This window comes from Dermacentor silvarum, chromosome 1, assembly GCF_013339745.2.
Source record: "Dermacentor silvarum isolate Dsil-2018 chromosome 1, BIME_Dsil_1.4, whole genome shotgun sequence".
In the NCBI taxonomy this organism is placed as follows: Eukaryota; Metazoa; Arthropoda; class Arachnida; order Ixodida; family Ixodidae; genus Dermacentor; species Dermacentor silvarum.
In genome coordinates, this window is record NC_051154.1 from 380,704,936 (window position 1) to 380,721,127 (window position 16,192).

General features: G+C 46.8%; 1 long non-coding RNA gene across 1 annotated transcript in view; it reads right to left on the reverse strand.

Moving 5' to 3' along the window:
• The window catches only part of LOC125942443 (uncharacterized), a 107,152-nt gene that overhangs the window by 73,447 nt on the left and 17,513 nt on the right, over positions 1-16,192 (reverse strand). Inside the window, exon 3 of the long non-coding RNA XR_007465113.1 lies at positions 11,188-11,492. This is a non-coding gene — a long non-coding RNA (uncharacterized LOC125942443). The remainder of the gene's footprint in view (positions 1-11,187; positions 11,493-16,192) is intronic.

The window sequence follows — 16,192 nt, forward strand, 5'->3', positions numbered from 1 at the left end:
AGAATCCAGTCCATAAATCTTTCGAAAGTAGCGGGGGCATTGCAAAGCCCAAAACGGCATAACATTAAACTGATACAGCCCATCAGGCGTCCCAAATGCAGCCTTCTCCTTGTCAGCAGGTTGCATAGGGATCTGCCAAGGCCCTGATCGTAGATCTAGTGAAGAAAAGTTGGAAGCCGAATGCAGACAATAGATGACATCATAAATCCAAGGTAGTGGATATACATCTTTTTTAGTGAGGGCCTTTATTCGTCCATAATCAACGCAAAACCTCAAAGAGCCGTCTTTCTTCTTAACCAAAATGACAGGTGCTGTCCAAGGGCTGCACGATTCTTCAATAACACCCTTCTGCAGCATATCCTGAACCAGTCCGGCAAAAACCTTACCGAGGTGGAAGGTAATGGTACTGAACCAAGGCGTTACAATATGAATTATTTTAGGATCCTTCAGAAGTTCGCATATTGAACCTATACAAAGATTTGTCTTCAATATGTAAAGATGCTTATCGGCAACTTCCGACAAGAAAGGTCCCTTAGGAGTCCTGAATCCTGAGCAAATTGATCATTTTTTCCTGGCAAAAGTACGATTTACTTATTTATTTCTTGTAATTATTTCACTTGGTTTTCCAAGAACTGCATATTACACTAAGTTTATATAACCGTCAAAAATTTATGTATTTTGAAATAACATGCTAAACATACCAACATTCGATTTCGGTTCACTTTCGTCCACGATTTTAGCGGTGGGGCACTCCTCATAAAAATATGAGACAAATTGCATTAAATATAGAGCTGCTTATTGGTGTTCTATTTCCGTCGTCATCTCATTTTGATTTTTGTTTTAAGCTAGACATGAATTTTTCAATTTGGCCATTATGCCACGCTCGGCATAATTCTGTACTGCCACTTCACCGCAAAGCGCAGTGGCTGTCTTGCTTCGGACAGTTGGCGCGCGCACTTTTGTGGCGTAACCTTTCTTAGCACCTGAGAGCTCGACTGTGTCGCACAGTTTTATTAAGTGTTAAAAATTTTTCTTTTTGCTGTCGTTTTTTACCTGCCTCCTAGAGTGCGCAAGGAGCAGGAGCTCGGGTTAGAACTCGCAGGGTTCACTACTTTTACCGCGTCCTGTTTTCTCCTTTCTTCTCGTTCATTACATAAGGAGGGCTCGAATCCGGCAACATTGATGCCTTCAGGTAGCATATGTGGGTTTATTGACCAGTTGCCTTCGCCCAAAAAAGATCACATACTCGTGACGCCTGCGGCAGAAAGGATATTCCACATCTGCCGCCTAACTTTGCGAGTGGTGGCACTGGCTAACACTCCCAGGGTTAATTCTAGTTGTAAGACATAAATACCCCAGAAAGCGGATGGGAAAACGGCGCCGCGGTAGCTCAATGGTGAGAGCATCGCACGCGTAATGCAAAGATGTGGGTTCGTTCCCCACCTGCGGCCAGTTGTTTCTTCAGCCATTTTCATTAATTTATCATTTCTTTAATTCAATAGTAAGTACAAGATATTTCCCCTATGTTGTCCTTGGTGTCACTGTTTGTTGGCTTCTTATGATATGATAAATAAAAATCGGGCCCCTCGGTTCCCTTTCTTCTCGTTCAAAGTAGAGTAGAGTAACTTGTCAAAGGAAGTTCGGCAGCATGTTACACTCCTCTAACATGTGAATGGGGAAACCTGCTGCACACTTGGTAATGCGCCGTCTTGCATCAGCGCTTTGCTGCTTCTGCACTTCGGCTTCTTCCACTCGTTTTCAACGCTTAGCTGCTGCTTATAATAAATTATAAGTATTTTCTGAAATGACATAGTAAACATACGAAAATTTCGATTTTGGTTCACTTCCATCCATGATTTTCGCAATGAAGTACTCCTCGTAAAAATTAGAGACTAATTGCATTAGATATAGGCGTGCTTATTGGAGTTTTATTTCCGTCGTCATCTCATTTTGATTTTTGTTTTAAGCGAGACAAATTTTAAAATTTGGCCCTTGTGCCACGCTCAGGCATAGCTCGGTGCTACCACTTCAAAACAAAGCCCAGTGGCTATCTTCCTTCGGACCATTGGTGCGTGCATTTTTGTGGCATAACGCGACCTCCCTCAACATGTGAAAGCTCGACTATGTTGCCAAGTTTTATTAAATGTTATAAAATTTCTCTTCTTGTTGTCGTTTTTGCCGTGCCTCCTAGAGTGCGCAGGGAGCCTAGGGCCCGGGTTAGAACTCACTGAGTTGACTACTTTTACTGTGTCCTGTTCTTTTTTCTCTTACATTCCTTTTCATAGTCCTGCCTTAGAAACTTCAGCGTAGAGCATTCATAACGAATGGAGAAGTGGAAAGCGGCGCCGCCTACCCCTTCTGTGCATAGCTGTAATGAACAGCTAGCTTGAAGCTGCAATAACGAGAAGGTGAGTACACCTTCTTTTTGTAGTAAGCCACATCGAGGAGTTTCTAACGAACAATGAAACTTCGCCGCATCACCGATGGGCAGTCTTCTTTTTCTCTTAAAATTGTACTACGCCTGAGAAGAGCTGCCAACACACTTCTACTTCGGCTCAGTGCTGCGATGCAACTATGTGACACGTGATAGTTGCTGTAACTTGAGTATCGCATGTACTTTACGGTCAGTGGGAATTACTAAGTACAGCTCGGCTCTGTGGCGCAATTTTTCGGGCGTGATCCCAGGCGTGGCTTTGGCGCTCAAATGTCGCGACTACCATCGTACTCAGCGACGAAGAACATAGAGTGTCTAAGTAAAAAAACTGGCAGCCCTTCCACTCTGGTGGAGATGGAAGACCAGCGAAGGTGTACTATGCTGGGAATTAAGTACAGCTGGGTATATGTATCCGTTCACGATCGTGAACAGGGGCACCGCGCCTTTGAGCAGGGATTCCCGGCACATCCTACATATCGGCTGCTTGTAGATGTCAGCGGAGGAAGCGAGACACTGCCGCAATGCTCCCGCGGCCGTATCTTGCTGATTCTTAGCTGGTTCACGTTCATCACGCCGCCGATCGTAGACACGTCGTGGGCCAACCAGAGTGTTCAATATTAGCGGAAGAGGAGGACGACGGCGACTAGCGCGCTCAGCGCGAGCGGCTCACTCGCGATCTGGTGCTTCTGGACTGATTCGAACGGCCAGTATGGACGCGCTATTACGGTTCTTTGGGAAATAAACTTCCCTTTCCCACCCTTCTACTACGAAGACTCCTTTGCTTTACATTTTCTGGTGCCGAAACCCGGGACTCTGTGATCCAAGCGACCCGACAACGAAAAGGACTTCGTCGGCAACGAAGATGGAGCGGATCAAGGGCAAGCGAGCGACCCAACAAGCTTTGCACACATGTCTCCGAAACGAGGCAAGCCAACTCATGGAATCGAGTCAGTTTAGCGCTCCGGTGCTTCGAGTGCTGCATGACAGACTGAAGAACTGCAACGACTAACTACGGGTGCTCAACGAGCAGTTGGAGGGTTACCTCATGGACGAGCAAGCATCCAAAGACTACATCTCGGTTGCAGATTATGAAGACAACGCGGCAGCAACCTTGTCCCTTCTCTGTCACATCGAACAGCTTCAGTCTCAAGTGACCGCGGATTGAGGCCTACCGACATCTAATAACGCCTCAGCTTCAGGTACGATCTCAGGACATCGTGCCCTCAGTGATACCTCAACACCAGTTGTCGGTGCTTCTCAAATTCCGAAGTGCGACTTGGTTCACTTCAATGGAACAGTGCAACAGTGGCAGCTCTTCTGGGACATGTTCAAGCATGCCGTCCCCGAAAATGCCAGTTTAACGAACATCGTCTGCTTCCACTACTTGAAAACCCTTTTGGCTGGACCAGCAGCCAAAGCGATTGAGGGAATTCAAGTGACGGACGCATCATATGCAGATGCTATCGAAATTCTAACCAACCCCTTCGGCAACGTGAGGATCATCGAGCAGAAGTACTTGGAGAATCTTCGAATGCTGAGACCAGTGAGGTTTTCTACTGACGTGACCACTATGAGGAATCTCCTGGATATAGTATATATTAACGTGAGAAGTCTCAAGGCTCTTGGACGATCGGTGCTTTCATACGCTGCGATGCTCGTCGAGATTCTAACGAAAGCGATCCCCAATGACATTGTGGAGGAACACTACAAGCGACAGAGCTTACTACAAAAGCCCGACGAGATCCAGTCGTCAGAGACGAAGGTGCGCCAGCTATTAGATTACCTATGACTGGAGGTCGAAGCCCGTGAAAAAAGTGGTCACCAGGATTCCTGCGTTCGCGAGACGCACAATGGAAGGCGTTACAGGAAGACCTGTGCCACGCCTACCGCCTCCGTGTTACACAAAGAATCCAGCGAGACGAAAGGTACTTGTTTTTTCTGCCTTTCACCCACCCACGTTAGGGAAACGTGCACTTCTACAATAAGCCTGCAGGAGAAGAAGAGCCTTTTGGCCAAGTCGGGCAGATGTTTGAAGTGCACGATATCAGGCCACCGCTCGAAAGATTGCCGACGCAACATCCATTGCGTTGTACCTGTAAAGGCAAGCACGCAACAGCTGTTTGTGACCCCAACTACGCTAGCAAGAAGAAACCGAGTGAACGACAAACCGCGAGCTTGCATGCTGCCGCACAGGCACCTACAAGCAATTTATTTGAAAATGACGCATTACTGCAGACGTTCCGAGTATGGGCTCTAAGTGACTGCAATTCTTGCTATATAAGAGGGGTCCTGGACAATGGGAGCCAGAGAACGTTTATCAGAGAAGATATATCCAGAAAACTAAGCCTGCCAACACTGAAGAAGGTAGATGTTGAAGTGAAAGCGTTCGGTGGTTCGAGCGGTGCGCCAAAAGAGCAGCTCAACTTGGTTAAGGTGACTTTGATGAGCCAATTTGACAGCTCCAAGCACAAAATCGAGGCTTTGGAGGTTCCCTTTATCTGTGATCACTTGCTTGAACCTCCACAGTCACAGTCATTTGTGCAGAAGCTGGCTAATGAAAAGAAGTTTATTGTTGACTTTGTATCACTTCCTGGCCTAAAAACAGAAGTCGGCATAAGCTTGCTCATTGGACCCGACCAAATGTGGAAGCTCGTGCTAAACGATGTTTGGTCTCACGACGAAGTGACAGGACTTGCTGCGATCAACACCAAGGTTGGCTGGACATTTCAAGGGCCTGTACCATGTGATGGTTGCATTTTTAAAGAAGTCTGCGCACATGTTTGCGTCCTTCGCACGAGTTGCACAGAGACTGACGTGTCTGAAACTTTACAGCACTTCTGGGATCTAGACAGCATAGGCATTTCTGACCCTTCTACCCACGACGAGCATGGAAATGAAGTGGTCCGGCAATTCACGGAGAACATAGCATTCAAGAACGGAAGGTACGAAGTAGCGTTACCGTGGAAATCTGTCAACACATACCTAGCAGACAACCGAAGTGTTGCGGTTCGACGCCTACACAGTTTATTGCGGTGATTTGGTAGTAACGAGGAGCTTCTTCAGCAGTACGACAAGGCAGTCAGGCAGTATGAACTGGATAATCACGCTGAAAGAGTCAACGGAAAAGATGCGGCAGAGAGATGCTACTACATGTCCCACCATGCTGTTATCAGGGAATCATCCTCGACGACACGGCTGTGGGTGGTCTTCGATGCCTCGTCACACACGCATGGAGCAGCGTCTCTGAACGAATTATTAGAAAAAGGACCCAAGATCAACAACAACATGGTTAAAATGCTTGTGAATTTCAGGCTACACAAGATTGGAATTACTGCAGATGTACAAAAGGCGTTTCTTCAAATTGGCATTCAAGAGCCTGATCGCGACGCCTTGCGGCTTTTATGGTTTGACAGCACGCCAATGTCAAGTGAACATGTGCCGAAAATAGTGGAGCATAGGATGACACGAGTGCCATTTGGAACTACAGCAAGTCCATTTCTCTTAACAGTGATGCTCAGTATCATTTCAAGCACGTCGATCCTGCGCTGAGATCATCTGCCATGCAACTTGCCAAGAATTTCTACGTTGACGATCTTGTCACAGGAGTTCTTTCTTCAAAAGAAGCTTTCCGTCTTTATAAAGAAGCAAATCTCATCCTGAGCAAAGCGGGCATGAAGCTGCAAATATGGTCCACCAATGATGATGAGCTAAGAAAGTACATCACTGATAGATTGGACTGTTTCAGCAATGGCTCCTACGAAAGTTCTTGGTTTGCTATGGGACACAGCTGCTGACAAGCTTATTCTAAACATGGAGTCTCTGTTGCAGATTCTCAAAAAGAAGAACAACACCAAGAGATGTGTCCTTCAGACGACCGCACGGATTTTCAATCTCCATTAGGGTGGCTATCCCCGTTCGTCATTAGGATGAAAGTCCTCTTTCAGAGATTGTGGGAGCACGATACAGCGTGGGAAGAAATTATGCCTGAGCAACTTAGACACGAATGGGGAACTTGGTCCGATGAGCTGAAATGCTCTCCAGTGTTTTCACTTCCCAGGTGTGAGCTAAAGTTATGATTGGACAAACCTTCAAGCTCCCAGCTTCACGTATTTGCTGATGCCAGTTCTGTTGCTTACGGTGCCGTAGCTTATCTGAGAATGCAAGTTCAATGCGGTAATGTTAATGTTCAGCTTCTATTTTCGAAGTGTAGAGTAGGTCCAAACGGATCACATTACCACGTTTCGAATTGATAGCAGCGGTTCTGGCTTCTAGAGTCCTAAAGTTCTTGCGGGATGCTCTAGAGTCGAGGAAATGGAAAATAGAAGAGCACCTGTGGACAGACTCAACTGTAGCGCTTTGTTGAATACAAAGCACGGCAACCAAGTGGAAGCAATTTGTATATAACAGAGTTAACGAGATACGTCAAGTAACAGATCCAGACCAGTGGCATCACTGTCCGGGAACACAAAACCCGGCTGATCTGCTGACGTGTGGGCTTTCGCTCACAAACCTTCGAAATAGCCAGCTGTGGACCTAACTGGCTTCTACATGCGGCAAATAGTTGGCCAACGACATCTGACACTCAAGATTCTGAACCGGAAGACGAACAAATTTCTTCCGAGTTACGAACAAATGTTCCTGTACTGGTGAGCGTGATAAGAGAACCAATTTTCAGTGCCGAACGATTTAGTTCTTGGTTAAGAATGGTAAGAGTGACAGCATGGGTAAAACGCTTCGTGGACAACTGTAGATCACCAACGTCGCATACAGAAGGATCACTTACAGCTACTGAAGTTCAAGAAGCTGAGAACATCTGGTTCAAGCAAATGCAGACAGATACCTATGCCAAAGAAAGAGCCCAACTTGAAGTGGGACAATACCTCGACAAGACGTCGTCCATAAGACCTGCATTCCTTTATCGACGAAAAGGCCATCATGAGGATTAGAACTCGCCTTCAGAACGCCGATGTCACATACAACGAAAAGAGGCCTGTGCTGCTGCCGTGCAACCACCCGGTCACGCGACTCATCATTTTGCAAGGTCACAAAACTGTGCTTCATGGTGGTGTCAATGACACATTAAATGAACTTCGCGCCCGGTTCTGGGTGCGACAAGCAGCGAAGAGAGTGCTCCGAAAATGTGTGATTTGTGCTCGTTTCCGACTCAAGGCTGCGAGTGCACCGGCAGCCCCTCTTCCCAGTGATCGTGTGTGCAATTCGCGCCCCTTTGAGGTTACGGGAGCTGACTTTGCAGGGCCAGTTTTTGTGAAAGATTGCAGTGGCGTTAAAGTGTACATAGTGCTGTTCACGTGTGCAGCAGTTGGAGCAATTCACCTTGAGCATGTGGTTGGACTTACTACAAACGCTTTCCTCATGGCCTTCAAAAGATTTTGTGCAAGACATGGAACACAGTGAATAGTTTACTCAGACAACGCTACTACATTTAAGAAAGCTGCACGTCAGCTAGCTAGCATGCACCAGTTGTTGAGGAAAGAGGAAGTCAGCCAGTATTGCTCTACCCATGGCATAACTTGTAAATTTATTGCAGAGAGAGCTCCTTGGTGGGGTGGTTTTTGGGAGCGGTTAGTTAGGATTGTGAAGATGTGCCTTTGCAAGTCATTGGGAAGGGCGTCGGTTGACCTACAACTGAGCACTCTGCTGACCAAAACAGAAGTCGTTGTGAATTCCAGACCCATAACTTTCATTTACTCTTCTCCTAAAGAGCCAGACATTCTAACCCCGTCTCATTTTTTGTTAGGCAGCCGTCTCTTGTCTAATCCTAAAACGTCGGATGAACAGGGAGAAAGAAAGACTGAGCTGCTCAGTTTGTGGGTCCACAGGCACCTAATAATGGAACAACTGTGGAAGTGATGGCTTCGTGAATATCTACTGACACTTCGAAGCGTTCACTTGAGGAAAGCATCAAAAGCTTATAGCATGAGTAAAAGTGATGTGATTATTCACGAAGACAAAGCTCCCAGAATGTTCTGGAAGACTGGTGTAGTACATGACTGCATCCAAAGTAATGATGGCAACGTCCGTGCATGTAAAGTTAAAATACCCAGTGGCTCACAGATGATCCGACCTGTGCAGAAATTGTACCCTTTACAACTTGCCACCTCAGGCCCCGGAGTATGTTAAATATTAGCGGAAGAGGACGACGACGGCGACTAGCGCACTCAGCGGGAGCGGCTCGCCCGAGATCTGGTGCTTCTGGACTGATTCGAACGGCCAGTATGGACGCGTTATTACAGTTCTTCGGGAAATAAACTTCCCCTTCCCGCCCTTATACTGCGAAGACTCCTTTTTTTTACACAGAGTCAGTCGCATACTGCACATGCAGCGCCGAACAGGTTCTCAATCAACTACCTTCGGAACCTCGCCGTCGCACCCAGGAACTGTTCCAATGGTGTGGCATCCTGCCGTAGTGGGACTCGCGCTTGCACTTGGCTTTTTTGGAGAGATCGTTTTCCGTGGTGTTGGCCCGCCGGAGCCGATCACATTGCCCTCTGCTCCTGTTCGCGGCGTATTTAGCCAAAAACCTCATTAGACTAGGGTTTCTGAACCACTCAATGTACTTTCTGCTGCGTACACTTTCGTGGCATTTGGGTGCCCATTTACGCTTCTGGGCATGCAGCCGCTCCTTGCGTTCTCCCTTCGAACGAATGGCATGCAGCCGGGCCATTGTGAGTTGAAAAGGAAACTGATAAGAGTGCTAGCGCGATCTCCACATCACGAAACGGCTAAACGCTGTTGTTGACCCTGTTAGAAAAAGACGGCACCAAATGCTTATCTTGCAACCCAGCGCAAGGAGAACTGGCAACGCAATCGCCCACGCGAAAGCAAAAAAAAAAAGCGGGGAGGCAGCGCGAGAGGGACGGGGGGAGCAGCTTCTACTCTGCCAACAAATACGCTTGCACTGGCTGTGGTGGCCGTCGCCCGCACCGTCTCTTTATCTCCACCACGGCCGGGCTCGACTGGCGCGCGCACACGCTTCTTAAGAAGCGAGCGAGCGTGCGCGCCAGTCGAGCCCGGCCGTGTCTCCACACGGCTCTGACCTTTATGCGCTGTCCATTCACCGCTCAGTTTCTGTTGAAGCGATAGACCGCACGATTCTTTGCCCGCTGCAGCGGCCGCACCAGCATTTTGACAGTCGTCGTCTGCGGTCATTCAGTGTGATCTATTCATGTTTGCTTGTGCGCGATGACACCATGCCTGTCAATTCAGTTAGAAAGCGAATAAAACTACTCTACTATCCCTACTCCTAATAGCTCGCTACCAATTTGCTATCGCAATTGATGCTTCGCCTTTCGGGCGAAACTGCGACATTTTTTTTCTACACGCAAACACGATTCTGGGGAACCTAGCCCTTAACAGCTTGGCTGTAAAACGTCGCTTTGGAAAAAACTGGCTTGAAGTCAACTTATTATTAGAGAATAGAATTTCAATTTCCAAGTCTGTAGCAAAATTTGGGTTGAAGATAGTTAAACAAAATGAGAAAACTTCTGGCACTGTAGTAGCGCATTGTTCGGCCCAGGATACAGTTCTTTAGAAAAAAAAATTGGAGAGGCATTTGTCTTGCACTGCATCTAGTCTTTATATGCAAACAATGATGATGATGGTTCTGAAGCTGTTTTTACATGAAAAAAAGGTCAGTTAACTCACTCACAGGAGTTCGCCCAACTGCCGATAGACCCTGTTTCATGCCATTTTGATCGCATCCGCGGGCTGGAAACTCCCAGCACATCACAAATTTATACTCACTTATCCAGGACAAACGCTTCAAGCGTACGAAAGTTTGTCAATCATGCGCTCTCATATTTCTGTTATCAAATTCATCAAACGCGTGTGAAAGCAAGGAAAAAGAAAAAGAACAGGACATGATAAAAGAAGAGACCTCTGTGAGCTCTCTGCTGATCCTTCGGCTCTTTTCGCACCCTGGGAGGTAAGACAACAAACAGCACAAAGATAAATTTTTTAGTATTTAATGGCACAGGGAAACATTGCCGAGCCCTCGCCGCCACCCTGGCCTGCATCGAACCTACGACCTCAAGCTCATCAGTGCAATGCCATAGCCACTAAGCTAACGCTGTGTTTCCCCAAAACAAATAACCTTGTTTCATTAAGAATTCTTGAACAAATTCTCCACAGAAAAACACATTTCACTGGTTACCTCATAGATAGGACTGGCAAACATATTAATCGCGAAGTAGGGTTCGTGTTATACCGTGCACTCTGCCAAAGAATCGTTCAAGAGAAAGACCAACTCCCAAGAAATAAAGTCTTGTTGCGAATGTTAACCAAGCTACAATGGAGCATTTGTACGGTTAGGAAAAAATTTCTCAGGTTTGATTACCTAAATTGCATTCATTAGTGTATAAGACATATTCCAATGCTCGTTAGGATGGTTTCTCATCACACACTGAAAGCGTGCTCACAAAATGGCTCACATGGCTAAAGAAACGAACGTGAAATACAAAACAATACTTTCACAGCACAACAAAATATGAATTCACTTGAACATAACGCATGAATACTGAACGTTAGCCATTGAATCACTGCCAGTGGCAGCAAGAGCAGCCCATCGATGATCAAGCCACCACTGTTCCGAGAAATGGAGACGTAAGTGTTCCACTGGTTCACCGTCAGAGCCAGTGCTAGAGGTCAGGAGACTAGCCGGCAGCGCTTGTAAGCACTGTACTCGGGCAGCCTTGGCGTAGAACAGGAGTATTTTGATGGCCCCGTGCCCACACCTTGCCTGCAGTCATCTAGTCAGGCCGCAATACCAGCGAAGGTAGTCTCTTGTAAACGCCACTGGTCAAAGAGGCAGCGACGACCGCGCGGCCATCTGCACAGCTTAAACAACACAGCAACACGTGGCAGTCACAGCCACATGGAGGACCCACTCATCTTCTGCCGTGATAGGTGGTACCAGGTGCAGCCGCAGACGCCCGACACTGTTGCGATGCTGAGCGAGGCTGCCGGTGCATCCTGTCGCCATTGGGTGGCGTTCGGAGACATCACGACCTTGGTGCTGGCTACTCTGAGTGGTGGTAACCTGCAAGGACAAGACAGATGGTTGTGCGATTGTGGCACTAATCCGTCGGCAGCTGCACTTGCTTACTCGGGCTCGCACAGAAAATACGCAAGAGGCGAAACAACATTGAAGGCAAGGCAACATTTTGAAACTGCACGGACAGTGGTGTAATTATATAGTTAGCACATCAAATCCAGCAGTCGGACTTTGCTACAATTCAGTGCTGAATTGAAGAACCGCAAGACCGGTTAGATAGTTGATTCAATAATAACTGCATCGCGCGAGAAAGACAACACACAGAAATCAAGTCAAAGCACTGAGCGTTGACCCTAAACTGAATTTTATTTGAAGAAACTAAGAGGATAAACGTAGACCTCCACGGGAGAAACTCCTCTGGAAGTTGTATAGGCATGCGTAAGCGATGTGCCACTTGCTCATCTTCACGTCAGCATCAAGGCTATGAAACCTGATCCGACCAGTATAAACCCTTATCAACCCTTATCGGTCGTTGTCAACCTTATAGGGCTAGACCCGACCAGCATGAACCCTTTTCAACACTTATCGGTTGTTATCAACCGTATCGGACTGGATCAGACCGTTACCAACCCTTATTGGTTGTTATCAACATTACCGGACTCGACCCAAGCCTCATCAACCCTTATTGGTCGGTATCAACGTTATCAACCGAAATACGTAATGACAAGTTGCTGATCGACAAGAAGCAATACATATATAATGCTGCTACGAATTGCGTTATCGAACTTTCTTCATAGCGGTCACTGCCCGCTACCAAGCTTCATCTTACGCCAGCTGAGCCTTTGCAAAGTTCACATGTCACCCCATCTTATCATAATATGGCTGTCATGCTAACGAACATTCACAGCTACTTACCAAGGAAGGAAGCTATACAAGCCCTTCTCCAAGATAACTGCTCGGATATTGCAATCCTTAGCGAGTCATGGCTTACCGTACACATTCAAGACAATAAACTCCTCGACGACAGTAAATTGTTCAGCATCTACAGATTTGACAGAGTTGGCCGAAGAGGAGGCGGTGTCCTGGTTCTTGTTAAAACAACGGTAGATTCATGTTTAGTACCCGTGCATTGTAGCATCGAAGTAGTGTGCATTAACCTGTCTCTTCCATTTCTTATAACCATACTTATCGCCTCCTACCGTCTGCTAGATTCTCATTGTTCTTTTGTTGATGAGTTGTATTCTGTCCTCTTACACTGCAGCCCCACTATCGCCGTGCTAACTTTGTCCTCTGTGAAGATTTTAATTATCCCAATATCGATTCGGAGCAGTTGTCAGCATGTGCTCGCCAGTCAAAAAAATTTTTAGAATTCTTACCTTCAATCTTGTTCAGTCTATTAAAAATTCAACGCGTGGTACCAACATTCTTGATCTTGTATTTGTCTCGAAACCAGAGTTGTGTCGGTCTCTCTTGTGCACTAGTGGCCTTAGTGATCACAACCTGCTATTCTTTTAATTTGGCCATTTCAATCGCTACCCGCAAGCCATCATTAAAATATATTCGCGACTATAACAAAGCCGACTATGCGAAAACCTCACCAGGATCTGGGAGAGTTTTTTCATCAGTTCAGTGAAAGTGCCTATTGACCTTTTTCTCTGAGCAGGTTGCTCTAGAGGAATGAGATGGCGCTTTGGGCGGGGTGCCATACGCTGCCTCAGCGAATGCGCACGAATACGAAACCACTATTGCTTCTGGCCTGCTGTTTGATCAGCAGTCGGAAATGCAAGTGGGTGTTCGCTAATGCACTGTGCCCAATTAACGCTGCAAAATGTGTAACAATAAAGGGAAGACGTGCACGGTAGTTAGCTGCAAAAATATTGATTCGCATATTAAAGAATAGAATCAACCTGTGTCGCCGCTGCTACATAAGGACTGCCTGTGTTGCCGGTCCTTCGCGATGCTGGCTTTCCCAGAGGATAAAAAAAAGATAATTCACCGGCCAGCGCTGTATAGCTAACCTCCAAAGAAAGGACTTGAACTCCACAATGTCGGCACTTAAGAGTGAGTACCACTCGTTACAAAAGGAAGTAATGCCACTTACTGGCATAGTAAGTTTCTCGCACGTTATTTACACACCTACCCCTACTGGCACGAAAACTTACACCAGCCCTATCGCCTGCGTATCAATAATAAGTGAATGGGTGCACACTTGAATCAATGTGCCGAAGCATGAGTGAGGGCGACTGCACCGACAAGACAAGAATGTTGGAAGCTGAACTTTCGTGACGGTCCACATGTAAGCCAGGGCCTAGCGATAATACGTCTTCACTACAAGCTACCACAAAGTACAGAACATTTGCATTCCAAGCTTTGTGCGCCGCAAGAACAAATATATTGCAGCCGGACACACCTGCGAGCGATTAGGCTAAAAAAACAATCAAATAGTGGCCGCACTGAGGAGCCTTACTGAGTCGGAAACATGATAAGCCGGTGCTTGAAAATGTTTGCCAAATAAATAACGAGCACAGTGATCCTGATTTAATTCATAAGCTGAAAATTTGGACAGGTTGTAATACATTTCTAGCTCCGCTTTTAGTACAAGCACCCTATAAGCTGCTCGCGCCGTTTGGACAAGGCGAAATGAGCTCTGAAAGCACTTACATGTCCTTTAAAGCTAGGGCCAAAGCTTCGTGCCGTCCATATAGTCACTGCCTACGATATGCGTCGAAACGGAGGTTTGCTGCACCGCACCGGCATCACGTGCTTGCATTGTAAACACAGAGGCAGCTGAGGCAAGCAATGGACGTGTCACCACGTGATCAAACATGATAGCGCCCATGGGAGCGCTGGGAAAAGGGTCAATACCCGAACAATTAATACTAGCTGTTTGCTTTACAAGAAAAAAATACTGTCACTCATAGAATCACATGTACCTCTTATCTGCATTCGTGGTGATGCTGATAAGCACTGGTTTTCAAGCGCTCTTCGATGTCTATAAAATTTTAAAAAAGCATCTTTTTTGGGCTGCCAAAAATGTAGACTCACAATCCAAATGGGACAGGTACTCTGAATGCTTCCGTGCTGAGGAGGAATAAACTTTATTTAGGGAAATGAGCAGAGATGAATATTTTAAGGCGCTCGGAAAGGAAATTTTTTCATAGACTTACAGAATATCATTCGGAATAACCCCAAAAGATTCTGGAAGGTACTTTTACCGAATCACAACTCGGCACAAAATATCAATTTACATGACCAAGATGACTCAAACATCCCTGCTGATCGCTGTGCAGATGTTATGAATACCTACTTCTCTTCCATTTTTACTCACGAACCAGTCCTTAATGTACCCTGCACTCACAGCCATTATTTCAGCCAGATGCCTGCAATTTTCATTTCAGCTGAAGGCATAGCTAAACTTTATCGATAACTTGAAGCCATCTAGTTCTCCCGGTCCTGATGACACAACTGCAAAGATACTTTAGACGATCTTCGCACGTGGTCCGTCTGAAACATTATCCCCGTCGGTGCTCCACGCAGGTGGTGTGTCTTACATGAGCCTTCCCGCGGTCGTCGCTTCTTATTGATGCGTTCGTCGCAGTGGAAGGAAATGCCTAGACATTGTTGTTATAACAGCATCGTTGGTCGTGACACGCCGTCGCACACGTTACCCGGAGACGAGAAGGTGCGTACACTTTAGATACCTGCCAGTCAGCCATCACGCCCAGCCTGAAGACCTCTAAAAATGACTTCATTTGCATGGACCACATCGTTGACGAAGATTATGTGACCAGCCAGGCTGTGTTGAAAAGCCGCTCAAAAGGCAACGCCTAAAGCCTGACACTGTGTCATCGGTCTTCTCATGAAAACGCAAGGCGGAAATGATTAGCGGCGCGTTTGAAAAGAGGAGGCGAAAAGATGTCGGTACTGTTTTCATTCACTTGCAGCCTTCTTGAGCAGTGTGAGGGCGAGGCTGGGGCGAGATACCCGAGGCTTGCACGAAGGCAGTAATACCTTTAAAAATGTTGGCAAAGCATAGTAAAACAATACAAGGCTAGTGAGCACGACTCACGAGATCAGTCCTACATGGCAGCGCAGCAGACACACACACAGCTCTGCTTCTCCACAGGCTAAAAGCAGGAAAAGCTGGGGAGAACGCCAGACAGGTGCTGCCATCTGTAGGGCGGCTGGCGAAATGGTCGTGAGAGTCTCGAAGGTACTGATACCTCACAGCAGTTGCTCACACTGACGGTATAAACTACTTTGCAGTCATCCACGCAGTGCTGAAGTACCCCACAGCTGCCTCGCCTGCATGCGCTCTTGAAAAAGCAAGTTTATAGAGGAAATGACAAATAATTCTTGAACAAGTGTCTGGTGCAGAGCGAAATCTTCTTGCTACGGTTCGTGAAAACGTGACCGGCACTTCCACTGGTCACCTGCATTTCTTCGTCGCTTGACGCGGAAGGCTCGGAACCATAAGCGGTAATATTTCTTGCCAAGTTGGAATGGTCCTTTGTCTTCAGACGTGTACTCATCGCTGGAAAAGGCACCAGAACTCGAATCCATGCTCGCGATGGCGGCATCGGCGCGCTTCGAATGATCGCGGCCAGCCGGCTGGCTATCCGACAAGGGTGTCGTGACGTCACGCCTTCTAACTCCCGCGGGTTGGGCGTCCAGGCTCACAAAAACGCCAAAAATAAAGCCATCGGCTCAAAGATGAGCTAAGTGACTACTTCTTTTCGGTGTAA